The 19985-nt window shown below is 38.0% G+C and overlaps 1 pseudogene; it reads right to left on the reverse strand.

Moving 5' to 3' along the window:
• Nucleotides 1-8715: 8715 nt before the first annotated feature.
• Nucleotides 8716-19985, reverse strand: part of LOC139318722 (histone deacetylase 3 pseudogene) — a 46728-nt pseudogene continuing 35458 nt past the window's right edge.

Here is a 19985-nt window from a genome sequence, read left to right on the forward strand (position 1 = left end):
CACCTTTGTTTAGGACCCTATAATCCCTTAATTAGGAGTAGAGTTGGGGTGACTGAAAGGAGCTGAGCATTTACTGGCTGGATGCCTTTCTTCTTCTTCTTCTTCTTCTTTTTTTTTTTGAAAAGTTTTTCCAGTTTTATTTCTTATACACATAATATAAAATGTACATTTTCTTATACATAATTAATCCTACATATACAAGTTTATCTTAAAGAAAGCATTAAAATAAGACATTTTAATTACATTCGGAGTTGCTCTTCTACTCTTTCTTCCCTCATTTCGCAACAAACCTTCTTCTTCTCCTTTCTTTCCCTTCCCTCCCTCCTCTCCTCTTCTACTTTCTCCTTCCTCCTCTCCTACCTCATCCAACTTCCCCTTCCTTTCCCCCACTCCTCTCTTCTTTTCCCCCTTCTCACCTTCTTTCCTACTCCTGTCCCCTACCCTTCCTTCCTCTCCTTTTCCCTTTCTTCCATTCCTCTCCTTCCCTCTCCTCTTCCTACCCTCTCCTCCTCTCTCCTTTCTATCTTCTTTGCTGTTCGGTATCCAAGCAACTCCTGTATTTTAATCATATATATTTTCTTTCAGTTTCTTTTCAGATTTATTCTATCTATCAGTATTATCATCATAATTGTACATTTATTCTTATAATCTTCTTTCTTTTCCCCCCTCCCATCCCCCTTTTTCATTTACTCTGGTCTCATCTGGGTTTCTATTTCTTTTTTATCCTCTCCCTCGTTTAACTACCTACCTAGGATTGAACTCTCAACCTTCCAAGTGGGAGATGAGCGTCTTCACCATTAGGCCATCATGCCTAATAATCCCTATCACTGAACTACCTTATTCCCACAGCGGCGTGGGAAGAACATTTATCATGCCTTACTTAGAATGAAAAAGCCATTGTTGATCAATCAATCAAATATCAGAATAGAGCTGGAAGGGACCTTGGAGGTCTTCTAGTCCAACCCCCTGCCCAAGCAGGAGACCCTATATCATTTCAGATAGGTAGCTGTCCAGTCTTTTCTTAAAAGAAACCTGGGTACCTTCAAGACCGTCTTCTGCCACCAGTAGCCTCCCACCGACCAGTCCGCTCCCACAGAGAGGGTCTCCTCAGAGTGCCATCGGCCAAATTATGTCGGCTGGCGACACCCAGGGGGAGGGCCTTCTCTGTTGGAGCCCCTGCCCTTTGGAATGAACTGCACCCAGATATGCATAAGATCTCTGATCTCCGTGTATTTCGCTGTGCCCTCAAAATCTTGTTCCGCCAGGCCGGGCTACCAATATAAAGATTTTAATTGGTTTGAAATGTGGGATTTTAAATTTGGGGGTTTTATAATTGAGATGATTATTTAATAATTTTAATTATTTTTAAATTTTGTCTGTCTTTGTGCTTTTAATCAGGCTGTACACTGCCCTGAGTCCTTTGGGAGAAGGGCGGTATAGAAATAAAATAAAATAATAAAATAAAATAAAATAAAATAAAATAAAATAAAATAAAATAAAATAAAATAAAATAAAATAAAATAAAATAATAAATAAATAAATAAATAAATACAAACCTCCAGTGATGAAGGACCTAAAACATCTGAAGGCAAGCTGCTCCACTGGTTAATTGTTCTCATCATTAGGAAGTTTCTCCTTAATTCTAGGTGGCTTCTCTCCTTGATTAGTTTCCATCCATTGTTTCTCCTTCTGGTACTTTGGAAAATAAGTTGACTCCCTCTTCTTTGTGGCAGCCCCTCAAATACTGGAATACTACTATCAAAACTGGATGCACTAAGGCTTTATAAAGTGATACTAATACTTCACGTGATTTTGGTTCTATGCCTCTGTTTATACAACCAAGGATTGTATTATATATAAAATCTGTATTAGAAATTACTGGACTGGAGGAATTCTGATAAATTCTATGAGAACAACAATTTGGTTTCTAGCCAGGCTTCTCTATTCTCCATTCAGCCTTCATATCGTACTATTTGGCAGAAAATAACATCTCTATAACAAGCCTGAATAGAAAGCTATTAGTTCATTGAATTAGTTATTTATCAAATGCATACACTACTACAGTCAAAAAGGACTTGATGGTGGTTTATAAGAAGAAATAAAACAATGCCATATACTGCATTGTATCTGCACGGCGTTATCTTAAATGTACCATGTTCTTATGTTCCTATATTATTGTGCGTGCTTAAATTTGTAAACCACCAAGAGACTTTGGATTGTGGTGGGTTATTATTTTAGCTTTTAGAAACCAAAATGGCAAAATATCTCCAAAGGAAAAGAACTCCATTTTTTGAATGACATACTAGATCCAGGACAGGTTAAATCAAATAATGTTCAAAATGGGTGACTTGAAGCAGACTTGAGTTATTTCTGGAGCTCCAGATCTGACCTTCAGAATGAATTGGGCAGATTTTATACAATCCCAATTATACTTTTGTGTGTCACCCTAGGGGTGAGATAATCCCGCTCCCCTTCAAATTATCACCTTGAATGGTCTCCTAGCAAACTTCGAGCAGAGCCCCAACTATCTTCCAAAATAGGCTTGTTTTCTTCTGAGTTATAATGTAAGTTGCCTCAGAGCTCTCTGGGTAATGCAACATCATACTGGAGGAAAAAAAAGTACCGTATTTTTCACCATCCCCAAATTGCTTTCTAATTCTACCTGAATGCAGCTTTGTATTACTTTTTTAATACATTAGTTCTCATCTATTACATGTCTTGTCCACAGAAAGATGATGTTCTGGGAATGTTCAGAAGCTAGTGGTGCTCTAGATTCAATGATTTCTGAGTGGACTAATGCACTTTCTAAAACTTGGCAACTTTAAAATATTTAGACTTCAATTCCCAGAATATCTGGAGAATTCTGGGAGTTGATATCCACATTTCTTAAAAGTTTGAAAAACACTGGTCTCATGTCTTTTCTCTGCCTTCTTTGATCCTTTCAATTTTTACACTAGCTTCAATGCATGGTGATGTTTGGCAGTTTAATAGTGATCCTGCAATATTTGGCAATCCTTTCTGTTCATTCTTGTGAGTGGAACTAGAAATTAAAGCACCAAATTCCATCAAAAGGAATTATTCTCAACATCCCTGCAGCCAGGGCACTATTTCAAAGTGCAGAAGGACAGTCCTCTGACCAGTGTTTAATAAGAATCAATGTGACCAATGATGTTTCATTTCAGTCCCTGGGAAAATGTGGAGTTCCTTTCCTTTATCATAGAGAATCAACAAATGGGAAGGATCATCATCCCATCCAAATATGACTACAAATTTAATCCAATGAGATGAATAGAATAGAATGGAGTGGAGTGGAGTGGAGTGGAGTGGAATGGAATGGAATGGAATGGAATGGAATGGAATGGAATGGAATAGAATAGAATAGAATAGAATAGAATAGAATAGAATAGAATAGAATAGAATAGAATAGAATAGAATAGAATAGAATAGAATAGAATAGAATAGAATAGAATAACAGAGTTGGAAGGGACCTTGGAGGTCTACTAGTCGAACCCACTGCTTAGGCAGGAAACCCTACACCATTTCAGATAAATGGTTATCTAATATCTTCTTAAAAACTTCTAGTGTTGGAGCATTTACAACTTCTGGAGGTAAGTTGTTCCACTGATTAATTGTTCTCACTGTCAGGAAATTTCTCCTTAGTTCTAAATTGCTTCTCTCCTTAATTAGTGTCCACCCATTGCTTCTTGTCCTTCCCTCAGGTACTTTGGAGAATAGCTTGACTCCCTCTTCTTTGTGGCAGCCCCTGAGATATTGGAACACTGCTATCATGTCACCCCTAGTCATTCCCTTCACTAACTAGCCATGCCCAGTTCTAGCAACTGTTCTTTATATGTTTTAGCCCCCAGTCCCCTAATCATCTTTGTTGCTCTTCTCTGCACTCTTTCTAGAGTCTTAGCATCTTTTTTATATTGTGGCGACCACAATTAGACACACACACAAAATACATCTGGACTATTATTTTGTGAAGACAAGGGGAGCATATGTAATGTCTAAAAAGGGCAGAGACCAAAATCCAACTCCTAAAATCTAATTGCACTGCTGCGATTAGGAGACAAGGGTTTTAATATTCAAGAATGTATTTTCAAACAGAGTAGAGCATTCTCATCTCTTTCAAAAATGCAAATATTGTGCATCTTTGATTATACAAGGTATTAAAGACAGGGAGGGGGGAAAAAAAACCCAGAAAAATCTGCAACTGCTAAATCAGCAGGAGCAGTGAAGACCCTTTCTAACCCAGTCTTCCCTTTGATGAGTTCATATTGAATTCGCAGCAAGCAGCATTTGATCCTTCTGCCTTTCATGTAAAGTGCTGATCATCTCGTTCACCTTGAACAGAGACAAGTTAGACTACGAGAGCTACCAGGGTCATCAGTTTTGGCTTTGATCAGTGCAGTTTTCTCCCAGAAATACTTTCGGAACCGTGGGAGATGCTGCCCTTTTCAAGCTGTCTGGAAGTGTTGTTTCTGGTTGCCATTATTATGTGAGAATGTGAACACCGGAGGGAGCACCCACTGGGTTTGTTTGAGAAAGCAGACAGTTCGCTGCAGTTTGCCCATTAGGCTTCAGCTGAAAAGCAGTGTTTGATCCAATGATTTTTTTAAAAAAATGTTTTAGTCTGTTTTGGTCCATTCAAAAGATGCTAATAGTTTGATTTCTTACATTTATCCATCCCTACCAGCCTATGAAGATTTCTCCTGCTCCATCTACTTATGTTTAAGAATTTCCTCAGTCTCACTCAAATGTACTTTTGAAAACAAGAATGGTTTCCTTTATATATATATGTAGGTCTTTGGTTATTCGGGTTTTCTCCCGCGTAAAATTGGAAGTGTCTTGGCGATGTTTCGACGAAGTCTCATTCGTCATCTTTAGGCTGGTGTTTTCGGCTTTGTGCTCCTAGAAGAGCACAAGATACTTCCAATTTTACGCGGGAGAAAACCCGAATAACCAAAGACCTACATACAAACACCCACGAAAACCTCAGAAAACACACACACACACACACACACACACACACACACACACACACACACATATATATATATATATATATATATATATATATATATATATATATATATATATATATATATTTGTTTATGTAAGTTTTCACGGGTATGTATGTGTGTATAGTTAATATTTCGGGTTTCTTCCCGTGTAATTGTGGATATATCCCTAAAAGGGTAGAAGCGACGTTTCGGCAGAATCCCATCTGGGATTCTGCCGAAACGTCGCTTCTACCCTTTTAGGGATATATCCACAATTACACGGGAAGAAACCCGAAATATTAACTATACACACACACACACACACATATATATATATATATATATATATATATATATATATATATATATATATATATATATATATATATATATATATATATATATAATAGTTTGCCGACGTCCTTTGCACATAAGTGAGTGGCTGGTTTGACAGACAATGTGGTTTCATTTCTCAAAATGTTTTCATGTTTTAAATCTGCTTTGTTGCTGCATATGCTTCCTTCTGCATCACAAGACTGAGAGCAGTGATGAAATATAAATTTGTTACTACCGGTTCTGTGGGTGTGGTTTGGTGGGTGTGGTTTGGTGATTGGGTGGGCATGGCCAATTTTTTTTTTTTTACTTTTAAAACCATTTTTTCTACAACCTCTTTAGTGAAGAGGTTGTAAAAAATGCTTTCAAAAGGCTCTGACGATCCCAGCTGAGTTGCCTGATCGGCAGAGGCTTTTTTTCTTTTAAAAGCCTCTGCCGATCAGGCAACTCAGCTTGGATCGTCAGAGGCATTTAAAAGAAAAAAAGCCTCTGCTGATTAGGCAACTCAGCTTGGATCGTCAGAGGCTTTTAAAAGAAAAAAAGCCTCTGCCGATCAGGCAACTCAGCTTGGATTGTCAGAGGCTTTTAAAAGAAAAAAAGCCTCTGCTGATCAGGCAACTCAGCTGGGATTGTCAGAGGCTTTTAAAAGCATTTTTTCTACAATCTCTGAAGAGGTTGTAGAAAAAATGCTTTTAAAAGCCTTTGACGATCCCAGCTGAGCCGCGCAATCATCAGAGGCTTTTTTTTTACTTTTAAAAGCATTTTTTTGGCTGAAGAGGTTGTAGAAAAAATGCTTTTAAAAATGTAAAAAAAAAGTCTCTGATGATTGTGCGGCTCAGCTGGGCATGGGGGGGTGGGGGCAGGATTTTTGCTACCAGTTCTCCGAACCACCCACCTCCATCGCTACCGGATTGGATGATCCAGTCCGAACCGGGAGCATTTCACCGCTGACTGAGAGCCAATCAACTGAGATATTTACAATGGAAGCAAGTTTTCCACTGCACAGCTCCTACTCCAAAGCACTGAGGAAGCAAGCATGGGAAAAAAAGGGACTTTCCATGAATCTTGTGTGACAAGTGTTTGCAACAAATATTTTTCAGAAAATACAAAAATAGTTTTGTTAGAGTCTGCAGCAATCCAACCAGCACACAAGTAAATAATTCAGAAGGATTCATTTTTAGAAGAAACTTGTTTATATACAACAATATAAAGCATGATGCATGTATACAATAGTCATGTAGCAGAAGCCTGAGCCAGAACTCAGAATCCAGAAGCACACAGAGAGAGAGAGAGAGACTGGTGAAGCTAAGCCATACCCAGGCTCCTAGCTGTCTGACATGCCTCAAATCACCAAACAGTTCCCATTGGCTGACTTGTTGTTATGGCTATTCCAGCTCATAATTACACTGACAAGTTTGAAAAAAGGTAATGAAGAAAAGTTCAGAATTGTGTCGAATGCTTTTAAAATAAGTAGGCAGTGATAGCATGTTCAGCTCTTTGCTTTGTCTCCAAGTAGACTTATGTAAAGAAGATAAAGGGATGTGGTGACTCGGCGGCTAAGTCGCTGAGCTTGTTAGTCCAAAGGTCAGCAGTTCAGCAGTTCTAATCCCTAGTGCCGCGTAATTGGGTGAGCTCCCATTACTTGTCCCAACTTCTGCCAACCTAGCAGTTCAAAAGCACTTAAAATGCAAGTAGAAAAATAGGAACCACCTTTGGTGGGAAGGTAACAGCATTTTGTGCGCCTTTGGCATTTAGTCATGCCGGCCACATGATCACGGAGACATCTTCGGACAGCGCTGGCTCTTTGGCTTTGAAACGGAGATGAGCACCGCCCCCCCTAGAGTCGGAAATGACTAGCACATATGTGCGAGGGGAACCTTTACCTTTACCTTAAAGAAGATCGAAGCTTCCTAGACAATGAATGACCCAGCTTCCCTTGAATTGAAGTGAAAAAAAGGGTGAAATTGACAGTATAAAAAGCCCTTTTCAACTTCTAATCAAAGTTTTTTAAATAAAATTCTATAGTTCTATGTTATACGATTCTATGATTCCATAATAATCTGCAAATGTTAAGATTAGGGCACAAATTCATAGGGTAGCAGGAAACAAGATACAGTACATTGTTGATGTAAGATAGCAGTAAAGGGAAAAAGGTTAGTTAAACAGGATAAATTCTAACGTAGTTATTAGATGAAAGAATCCACATTTTCATCTAGGCAAGATTTGAGCCAGCAGATGTCTTCTGTCTTTCATCCTGTCACAAGATCAGAAGAAGCTGATGTCTCCCCTACTATAAATATCTAGAAGATCAAAATGAATGTTTCCCTCCTTTAGAGTGAACAAAGAGCTTTTATTATATAAAATGGGGTGGGATAAAGAGGATTTTGAAGATCTATCTTTCTCAACTGGCTACCTCAAATCTTCAGCTTGGTACTCATCTCATCGCTCCATATCTTCCTTGGCACTTAATAGTAGGGTTTTGTGAATTTGTGTTTGTGTGTTTGTGTGAAAGGGTATTGTATGAAATGCTCAAACCTTTCTTTTCTCAGGTCTCTCCTTTATGTTTTTTTTTTCAGCACATGCAGTTTAATTAAAAAGATTTAAGCCCACATTAGATGAGGAGGAATTAAGGTTGGGAAATCTCTTTCCATTTCAGTTCACTCAAAGAAATACTTCAGATATCAGGACAATGATGAATAGGGTAAAAAGGGAGAGTGATACATTTTTCTGTGAAAAGTATCCTTAAAATTTCTTTCTTTTAGAATTCAAGCATGAATAATACTGAAAATCAAAACACAGTACTTTTAACAAATAGCAAAAGATGGATACACTGAAGTTAATTTTTGGTCCGGGACTCTTCCCTTAATAATATTCCTTCACTGAAGCAAAAACTGAAGTATGTCCAATAAGGTATAAACATCTGCTATAAAAGTCACAAAAAACTGCCAAATTAATTTCTCAGTGGGCATATTGCCATGCAATACATAGCATCTCCAAGCAGAAAGACTAACAAAAGATAACTTTTAAAAGGATCCACGTGACTGGAGTGCTACATAACATGACTTCTCCACTTCTATTATAGTCAAGCAAAATATCCACCAACATTATCTGATCTCTGTTTATAATTCCCATTGCTATAGAAGGCTGAAAATTTGTCTATGTAGGTGAGCTTTTTACTGCAGGTTTCTAATTGGGCCCTCCAGGAAAATAAAAGTAAGAAAAATGGTTCAAAATACAATGCAAATCCTGTCCTTTTTTGAAGAGTAGCAGCCTTGTGAAAAGTGATAGTCCTTGCAGAATGAGAATTGAAGAGAATTACCTAGCAACAACCTGAACCTTATATGAATCTGAAACGAGGAATGTTTATTCCCACAAATAATGGCTGAAGATCGGGTCGAGTAGAAACCCTCATTGCCTTCTGTGCTCAAACAATTCTTTCTACTGCAACTTATTGCCTCCTTAGAGTTTTATCATCCAGACAATTTCACATAGTGTAAATGTATAGGATTCAGGCCTCATATTTCAACATCACTTTCTTTATCATTATCATGGTCACCATCGTAGAACTCATTGGAAGCTTCTGGCCTGCTGTAATTATCTTCTGAACTTCTCTCTTCTGGATCAGGCTCATCTGTGCGATCATAGCTCAGAAGATCAGAAGGGACATCATGGATCTGGACACAAGGTGCATGATTCAGCATCTTCAAATTCTCAAATATTGTCTGCCGTATTTGATCTAAGTACTGCCTTGAGTTCTGATTTTCAATTCTAGTGCTGACATCAGGGTGGAGAGTAAAGTCTGGAGCAAAGTATTCAAAATATTCGCTATATGGAAGCTCTTCACTAATTGCTTCATCTACAAGCAATGATATTTCATAAGTCCAGCATCGGGCCACATTGCAAACTATATAACCACCGCCTCCTAATACCAGAAGGGGAATGTTGAAACTTTTTACATATTCCACACACTCCCCGTGTCCTCTTATACTGAGGTTAAAGCAGCCTAGGCGATCACAGCCTAACGAGTCAGCACCACACTGCAACACTATACAAGTTGGCTAATAGAATTCCACCACTTGATTAATGACTGGCTGGAAGAGGTGTTTATAACTTTGGTCATCAATGCCATCCCGCAAAGGTACATTTTTAATGTCTCCTTTATGTTTTTAATCCCTTTGTTTGTTTGTTTTTTTAATCTCCAATTCTTTTGTCCCATCTCCAAATTTGGGGAAATTTATGAAGGAAAGTGGTAACAAACAATATTTTTACTCATTCTTAATCTATTAAACCCTTTGGTTTTGAGCCATTTCTACTTGTTGCATGATTGGAAGAGTTTCAACTCAACAAATATTCAACCATTGGTGATCAAAGCTTCTATTCATGCCTGAGTTTTCTTTAAAGGGCAAACAAAAAGTAGCTACATTTTCTGCAAGAAAAATTCTAAAATATTCCACAATGCAATGTCATTTACGGAAATGTTCAATATTATTTCCAAGAGATTAGCAACTGTTAAGAATGAATACAGTGAATGGCTAATGCTATCCTCAAACAATCAAAGGATTAAGCTTAGAATATAATCTTTCCTGAATATAGTCTTTGCAACCCATCATTTAAATATGAACAGTAACTCTTCATGTATTGCACAGATTTTTCAGGTCTCTAAATGGACATATTGGTTCACCGAATTAACAATGAAATGGCAAAGAATAACATTAGTTAAACCTATTATTCCAATGCTAACAGATTACATCGCAGCAGTATTTGCTCTGAATTTAATAATCCCCTTCCCTTTGTTTAGAAAGTTCAACACCCCTGCACCCATTGGATTGTTTTGCTTAGTTTGCTTTTATGTTTAACTGTGTTGCTATGTGCTGTGAAGGACTAGGCTTCCTCATCAATTGCTCCAAGCTGAACCAAAATTCATACATTAAAAGTAAATAATATCCATGCATTTGCACAGTATCGGAAAAATGAGGAAACACCAAGAGAAGAAAATGTAATTTTAAAAATATTAGATCGCACAGAAATGGATAGACTGACATTAAAGATAAAAGAGAAGGAAGATACAGAATATTTTCAAATATGGGATTTGTTTTATAAATGGCTGGATAATAGAAATAGAAATTAGGAGCTGGAAAAACTTTATTTGGTAAGCAACTGACCCAGACAATACACTGTTCACAAAGTATTTATACATGTTTTATTTATTTATTTATGTAATTTATATGCCGCCCTTCTCCCGAAGGATTCAGGGTGGCTTACAAGAACGAACAAAAAATTACATAAACATTAAAATCAATTTTAAATTAATTAAAATTAATTAAAATTATTTAAAATCACCCCTACGGATTCAGCCCATTTGGTGAAAAAGCCACGTCTTCAATTCGCGGCGGAAGGAGAGGATGTCAGGGGCTGTCCTGAGGCTGGTGGGCAGCCCATTCCAGAGAGTCGGTGCTCCTACAGAGAATGCTCTTCCCCTTGGGGCCACCAGCCGACATTGTCTGGCTGACGGCACCCTGAGGAGGCCCACTCTGTGTGAGTGCACCGGAGATGATCCTGCAGGTACCCCGGGCCTAAGCCATGTTAATTGAAAATGTATAAATAAACTATATAAAAGGAAAAATAAATAATATCCAGACTTGGGATAGCACATTACACATTTTATATCACTTAATTTAATGCTAAATGGTGACATGGTTTTGCTTAATCTAAAAAAAAAAAAGCTAACAGGATCAGACCTGGCTTGTACTTATATGAAAGACTATCAGGAACCTAGTCTTGTCTGCAGAGGAAATGTCTGGTGGGAAATGAAAAGAAAATAAATGGTGCAGAAGAAGGCAATGGCGTCCTATCTCCACACTGTTGCAAATAGGATTATATGGGCTTGTCCATAAAATCACAATAGTCAAAAGAGACACTGTGGCTCACTGGCTTAATGACACTGGAGATGGTCTCAGCTCTCATGGTTCGAACCCTAGCTCTGCATGATGGGTGAGCTGCCATCCCTTGCCTCAGCTTCTGTCCACCTTGCAGTTCAAAAGCATGTTCTCTGTGACTAGATATAATATTCATTCATTCATTCATTCATTCATTCATTCATTCATTCATTCATTCATTCATTCATTCATTTATTTATTTATTTATTTATTTATTTATTTATTTATTTATTTATTTATTTATTTATTTATTTATTTATTTATTGGACTTGTATGCTGCCCTATCTCCGAAAGGACTCAGGGCAGCTCACAACAACAAAAACAAGCAAAATCAATGTTAAAAATACCAATACAATCCAATACAATAAGATTATAAAAAGACCATTAAAATCCCCTTTAAAACCCTTTCAGTCCAAACCAGCCAGGCGAAATAACCAAGTTTTAAGGTCATGGCGGAAAGAGCGAAGGTTAGGGGCCACCCGGAGCTCCAGGGGGAGCTGGTTCCACAGGGTAGGTGCGCCCACAGAGAAGGCCCACTCCCTAGGGGTCGCCAGCCGACATTGTCTGGCCGACAGCACCCCAAGGAGGCCCTCCCTGTGAGAATGCACCGGGCGATGGGGAGCTGTCGCTGGCCGCAGATGGTCAGCCAAATACCCCGGGCCTAAGCCATGTAGGGCTTTATAGGTAATTACCATAATAGGTACTACTTCGGTGAGGAGATGAGCTGGTGCTCTGTGCAGGCAGGCAGATTCTTGATGGCTCTGAACCTTCCTGGTTGCGGCACCTGTTTGTGAGACAACTCCAGGTAGGGAGGGGGCTTTGGGTAATGCTGCAGGAAGAGCTGTTCATCTTTCTATGTGGTGCAGAGTCAGCTCGCCCTTCTGTGGCACCCCTTGGGAAATGCACAAGCATTTCCTATAACAGGGCTGGTACCTTGGCAAGCCAAACTACGACTCTGCAATAGCATGATGATCTCCTAGCTACTGTAACAATGCCATATGCTAATAATAATAACCAATAGTCAAGTTCCTTCTCTGACTTTGTTGAGGTTTCTATAAGATGAGTTTATGAACATGTCTGAATAAAATTGAAAGTGTATTTGCCCTACTTATCTAAACAGCTTGCAAGGGAACAGACACATGCCTAACAATTCTAAAACTTTGGTCTGTCATTCAAAATTCAATTTAAATCCTTGCTTCAGTTCAGAAAATTGACCCAGAATCAAAGGATCAAATTAAGTGGATTTGTCTTGTATGTCTGAATTTACCGGGTAACAGCTGTTTCTGACCTGGTATCTAAATCAGTGTGGAGACATTCAGTTCAACTCAATGATTCAAATCCAATTCACACTGGAAAGTCAGTTCAGTTCAAGGATTTAATTGAATGGCTTTTGAATCTGATCTCCAGATAGAATATTTACTCATCTTTCCAGTCACTCTGTGCTAGAGTAATGAACTTCGTGAGGATTTTGTTTAAATAGAGCAGGAACAAGAAAAACCCACACACAATTCTGAACTTTTTGGAAGAAAACTGGAGAGTAAATTGTAAAAATATTTAAATAAAATAATCCCACATGCCCAGTGAGGTTAAAGCTGCTATCCAGAGGTGGTATTCAGCAGGTTCTGACCAGTTCTGGAGAACTGGAAGTGGAAATTTTGAGTAGTTCAGAGAACTGATAAATACTATCTCTGACTGGCCCCGTCCCTATCTACTCTCTGCCTCCCAAGCCCCAGATGATCGAGAGGATGTGAGGATTTTGCAGTAACCTTCCCTTGGAGTGGGGAGGGAATGGAGATTTTACAGTATCCTTCTGCTACCACGTCCACCGAGCCACGCCCACCAAGCCATGCCCACAGAACTGGTAGTAAAAAATTTGAATCCCACCACTGCTATCCTAAATGCTTGCACAGAAGTAAATTCCATTGAACCTATTAGTGTAAGTAGGTATCCATACTATTATATTACGAGAGAGAGAGAGAGAGATACAAAGATCTAATTTAGATAAAGTTGTACACTGTCTATGCAATTTCCCCCCTCCTTTCTTAACAAGGTATCTTTCCTTGACTTGCTTCTGTCCTCAGTGCAATAGGACTCTTAAAAAGTGCTAATCACAAGTTAAAAAGCAAATCTATGTGACCTTAATTAGTTAATTAGAACCCTCCTACCAGCTGCTCTGTTGCCTGAAACTGACCAGACCTTAATCAGTTTCACACACTGAAGGCTTTTGTTGTCAACTTTGGCCTAAATTACACACCTTGATCAGAAAATATTTTTATTGCTGTTTACGACTGCAGTACTTGCAAACGGTCATTGACTGAGATAGTCACCAAATGAGGAGTGGCTGAATAAGTGAATTTCAAAAGCAGATTGTTATAATACCTGTTATGTTACCTGTTTCACCAGTATGAAAAACACATGCTGAGCAGGCCTTTGGATTTTGACAATATTGAACTCAAAAGATGGAACATCTTTTAACAAAATCCCAACAAATTAATCCAAAGGCTTCAGGTCTAGGAATGACAGTTTTGTTTTATGCTGGCTAATCTTACAATTATTTCTTTATAGGCCTCTGTGATTTACTGGGGGAAGAAACACTTAGCTTGCTAAGTCGATCATCAAATTTTAAAGAGAGCAAAAAAGATTTTCAAACATGTATCTTGGAATAAAAACATTAGAGCATTGTTTTAGAGGTGGTTTGGGGGTCCTTCTTTTCAGATAATTTTTCTTGAATATCCTGAATATTTTTTAATAAATATTGAGCTTAAAGTTAAGATTTAATATGTCAATGTTTTTTGTGATTGAAGAACTGAATTTCGAAAGCTCTTAAATGTCCCCTTTCTTATTTAGAAAAAAGTATTCTCATAAAGTATCTTCAGTCTGTTGATCTTGTTCAAAATAGGGATTGATCTGATCGGGTACACTGCTCATGAAGATATTAGAAAATATTTATGATTTCTCAATTACTTGAACCAATCCATGAATTAGGAGCTATTGGTACAATTTCCCCAGAAATGTTGCACCACCAAGTTGCACTAGAAATATTCCTTATCAGCTAGTGTAAAGCTTGAAAAAGAATTCACTTCTGCAAGACTGCAAAGCTAAATCTGGAATGGGAAAAACTATTTTTTTTTCCTATAAAGATGAATGCATAAAAAAGATACCTGGGGAGGAAAGGTGAATAAGTAGGTTGATAATTCAAATCTATCGAATATATCTTTGAGAATTCTTAAATCTTTTATCATAGCCACAATACATTTGTGGTCTCACACACACAAGCTCACAGACAGAGGTCTTTTGAGGCCAAGCATATATTAATCTAGGAAACTAAAGCCCAACAAAAGGAAACTAAAGTTAGAAATCTCTGAGTTCAGATTCTTAACAATGGGAAGAAGAAACTACAGGGAGAATTTATATACTGTTGTACTAGATTTTTCATTATCTGATGAACAATTACCCACTATTTCAAAAAAAGGTGTACTGCAAATTGAAATAAGAACTAGTTGAATGTATTTCAAGGTGCTTCTTAAGTAGCATTTCTATCTACCTTAAAATCAGGGGCGGGTTTCAAAACCTGTCGCTACTGCGCATGCACAGAAGTGTCCGGGTGGGTGGGAAGAGCTTCCTGCCGCCGCTACCAGTTCGCCCAATTAGGGGCGAACTGCTAGCAACCCACCACTGCTTAAAATCTATGAAGATATCCCAAGGCAATCAACATAGATATCTTCCATTCCCAGCATTCAGAAATAGCTGCAAATTGTATTCCTATTATAGAAAACAAATGAGTGGAAGCTTTTTTTAAAAAAAAAAAAACTTCTTTTAATTTTTGTCATGCATGGATTAATAAATCCATAGATCATTATAGCTCCATCCAGTGGTGATATATCAACATTGAAAGGACAGCATCTTTCCTTAGGTAAAGGTAAAGGTTCCCCTCGCACATATGTGCTAGTCGTTCCTGACTCTATGGGGCGGTGCTCATCTCCGTTTCAAAGCCAGCGCTGTCTGAAGACATCTCCATGGTCATGTGGTCAGCATGACTAAACGCCAAAAGTGCACGGAATGCTGTTACCTTCCCACTAAAGGTGGTCCCTCTTTTTCTACTTGCATTTTTATGTGCTTTCGAACTGTTAGGTTGGGAGAAGTTGGGACAAGTAACAGGAACTCACCCCGTTACGTGGCACTAGGGATTCGAACTGCTGAACTGCCGACCTTTCAATTGACAAACTCAGCATCTTAGCCACTTGAGCCACCGCATCTCTTGTTTAATCCCTCTTTACGTTCTCTCTTTTCCACTGGAATGTCTAAGGCAGAATTTCTCAGCCTTGGTAATGTGATGATCTATGGACTTCCTCTCTCAGAATTCCCCAGTTCGGGAATTGAAGCTTACACTTCTTCAAGTTCCCAAGGCTGGGAAACAGTGAAGGCCAGATCAAGTTGCTTTAGTAAGGATATTGGAGTTCAAGAAGATCTCAGCAGAACAATTGGGTAATACCTATGTGGGTACAGAGCCATTGAGACCACTGGAACAGGACGGGTTTGTGTCCTTGCAATTCCAGGTTAATATTTTAAGGAGTCCTTAATTTTAAAAAGGTATTAAAAGGCTTCTATGATTCTCTCTAGACAATCACTATAGCAATTCTGTAGAGCATAGTCTAGGGAAGATCATATTCTAGGGAACAGCATTGTCTATGGAAGTCTATCAAAAATGGGGAGGAGATGGCCTTTAAAAAACCATCAATAGAAGGTACCAGGCTCAATTGTAGTAACTGCCAAGGGATCTTCAAATCCTAGTGGACAACTACTTAAATATGAGCCAGCCATGTGCTGCAGTTGCCAAAAAAAACCAAAACACTCCTGGGCTGCATTAATAGAGGGATAGAATCAAGATGACACGAGGTGCTGATACCACTCTGTCATGTTTTGGTAAGACCACACTTAGAATATTGCATCCAATTTTGGTTGCCACCATATTAAAAAAAAATGTTGAGACTCTAGAAAGAATGCAGAGAAGAGCAACAAAGATGACAAGGGGACTGGAAGATAAAACATACAAAAAATGATTGCAGGAACTGGGTATGTCTACCCTGTTTTCCCGAAAATAAGACATCCCCTGATAATAAGCCCAATCGAGCTTTTGAGCACATGGCAATAAGACCAAGCACTTATTTCAGGGTTCAAAAAAATATAAGAAAGGGTCTTATTTTGGGGAAAACATGGTAGTTTAATTAAAAGAAGGACTAGGGGTGATATGATAGCAGTGTTACAATATCTAAGGAGCTGCCATGAAGAAGAGTGGGGGTGGTCAACCTACTACCCAAAGCATCTGAAGGCAGGATGAGAAGCAATGGATGGAAACTAATTAAGGAGAGAACCAACTTAGAACTAAGGACAAATTTCCTGACAGTTAGAACAATTAATCAGTGGAACAACTTGCCTCCAGAAGTTGTGGGCGCTCCATCACTGGAGGTTTTTAAGAAGAGATTGGACAGCCACTTAAATGAAATGGTATAGGGTCTCCTGCTTGAACAGAGGGTTGGACTAGAAGACTTTCAAGCTCTCTTCCAACTCTGTTATTCTTTTATTCTGATGGTGCTGAGTTGAGGCACCATTGGCCACCAGAGACAAACAAATTCAATTAGCCTGGGCAGTGGAGTTATACCAGAAAATATGGCACTGCAATAAACTCAGCCTCTCCTTCCTTCTCATTTTTAGGCAATGTTTGAACATATATATATATATATTTAATTTCAGAAAGCATTTTATGATGTGCTCTGCTCTTTTCATTATGCTTCTCCTGTGTTTTATACTATGTAATGTTTTATTTAATTTTTCATATTGTATTTTATTTTTCCTTTAGATGCCAGCTCTTTTGGAAATGCAAGTTTCTGAAGCAGGGTACAAATACTTAGTGAAAGAAAATAATGTATAAAGCAGCAGCCGCAGGGGGAAAAACACCAATACAATTGGGTGCATGATTAAACAGACATCTGCATACTAAAACAAAGAAAAGCCTTCCCCAACTTCTTACTATGTGGAATATGTAATTACAATATTTGCCCATATGTGTAGCTTTAAAGTGTACTAGATGTGAAGTTTCCGAAAGATGCCCTAATTAATTCATGAGCCATGAGCCGAACTTCAAAAGAAATACAGTCATTTATTAGGAGCACCATTTCGGCAATATTCGGATGCAGTTAGAACTAATCCCACGTAGATTTACGTTCCCCTATGACCCTGGTTCTCCCCTCCTCCCTGGCCATGTCATAAATCACATTCTCCAGTTAACCACTTTGGCTGGCTGTGAAATCCAACATCCTCCTTCTGATTGCGGTCAGGAAGAATGTATGGAATGCACTTCAGTTAGGGAAATCAATCAGCTCTATCAGCTCTCCCTCCCTCCTGCTCATGGCAACTTGAAAGCTTTGCAAGTTGACACTAGAATAATACAAAATTTCATATAGAAATTTTAAAGAATTTATGTTAAAGAAATTAACATAGAAATATAAATAGAAAATTCAAATTGTTCCTTCAAGACCATCATTTGCCAGTATGTAAGTCATTAACACATACTGTATCTGCCAACATGTCAAGAAATAGGAAACAATATGACATGCAATTTAAAAAAAAAATTCCCTCCCCCCTCCATTCCTTCCTGCCTTCCTGCCTTCCTGCCTGCCTTCGCTACATTTTGTCTTTTAAGGAGAGCATCTTTACCACTAGGCCACCACACTGCTCCTTTGAGGACTTTTCTGTTTCATTAAAAAATAAAATCCTACCTCGGAAAAACATGGTATGTTTTTTGTTTGTTTGTTTTGGTTTTCACATGGAAGAGCTTTTTCAAAATGGTAATCATGAAGAAAAAGAGCGGGGGGGATCATTGTCCTATATTTGGCTGCCAGATGCAATAAATGGCATATGTAGCCAACTCCTCAAAATTCCCCATCACTTATTTTTCCCGCAGAAGTTTCAGAACTCAGTTGTACTTGTCAATCTTTATGAAGGCATTGCCTAAGACAAAAGTCATACATTTCTATAGGTTAAGTCATAAATCAGAAAGACGTATTTCAACTGCAATACTTTCAGTAGCTGAACAAAAGGACTCTGACCAAATTTAGTCAGCCAAATATAGAATGAACATTTATTTCTGAATTCATTCATTTTTTCATTCAATCAATCAATCAATCAATCTATACCTGCCACAATCAAAAAACTGATGATTATAATTAAGGCTCTGTATGCTTCAAATGTGATTTGCAATTAATGCTTTGGACTTTCCATGAAAGCTAATACTTAAAAGTTGCATTAACGTCCTAAAAGTAAGAAAAATCATGCTTAGAGACCTCGGAATATTTGGCTTCCTTCATAAATAATAAAGATGTGCTGCATTTGTTCTCAGGTAAATTTGGAAGCAATTTTTCCAAATAATTTTTATAGCAAACTTGCAAATGGAGTAAAAAAAAATGTCAAGATATCAACTATGAACATTCTCAAACACAACCATCCCTGTTTCAAATGATCATCCTGGACAAAAAAAGTTTCAACTCCTACCCTCAAAACGACGCTATAGAGCATTGCACATTAGAACAACTAGACACAAGAACAGTTTTTTCCCAAATGCCATCACTCTGCTAAACAAATAATTCCCTCAACACTGTCAAACTAGTTACTAAGTCTGCATTACTATTAATCTACTCATTGTTCCTATCACCCATCTCCTTCCACTTATGACTGTATGACTGTAACTTTGTTGCTTGTATCCTTACGATTTATATTGATATTGTTTCCTGATTGCTTATTTGTACCCTATGACTATCATTAAGTGTTGTACCTTATAATTCTTGATGAACGTATCTTTTCTTTTATGTACACTGAGAGCATATGCACCAAGACAAATTCCTTGTGTGTCCAATCACACTTGGCCAATAAAAAATTCTATTCTATTCTATTCTATTCTATTCTATTCTATTCTATTCTATTCTATTCTATTCTATTCTATTCTATTCTATCATGGCTTTCTCCACAATGCAGGAATGTTTGTTTTAAAATCCTGGAATGTTTGTTTATTTGTGTCAAAAGCATCACAATTAAAATAAGGCATACTATATAGGACATAAAATTTAAAATATAAAATACAAGTTTAAAATATTTAAAATGCAAATTAAACAGACCTTGCCCAGAAACTAGCAAGATTAATTGCATTCTGTCACACTGCCATGCGGAAACCCTGGAATAATATCTATACTACAGCACGCAGACAACACTGTGATCTCATCCTGGACACCAATTGGCCTCAAAACACCCTTGAGGATCCTTCTCTGCATTCATAATAATCTTTTACAAGACAAAGCTTGTAAGTGTTTGCCAATTAGAAGAACCAAGATTATACCACAGAACAGGTTAAATGCTTTAAACATACGTTAACCAGGTTAAATCAAATCAAATTTGTTAATACGACCAAAGATCAACAATATTAAATTTGAGGCCAGTATTCCATGCCTCAGGCCAGAAGAAGGTCAGTGTTGAACATGCAGTAAAGAGACAATGTTTCTATGGAAAGGAAAGCAGCTTTGTGCTGGATGCTATCAAATCATTTAAAGTTAAGTCATTGACTTAATGGAGCCCAGTACACAATTAGCCCCTGGAAACTGTTCAATCTAAATTCATGAGGATGTCCAAGTATATCCCAAATGTCAGACTGCACTGGCAGTTG

This window comes from Pituophis catenifer, unplaced genomic scaffold, assembly GCF_029215685.1.
Source record: "Pituophis catenifer annectens isolate HBS135680 unplaced genomic scaffold, rPitCat1.0.hap2 SCAF_6, whole genome shotgun sequence".
NCBI classification, from domain to species: domain Eukaryota; kingdom Metazoa; phylum Chordata; class Lepidosauria; order Squamata; family Colubridae; genus Pituophis; species Pituophis catenifer.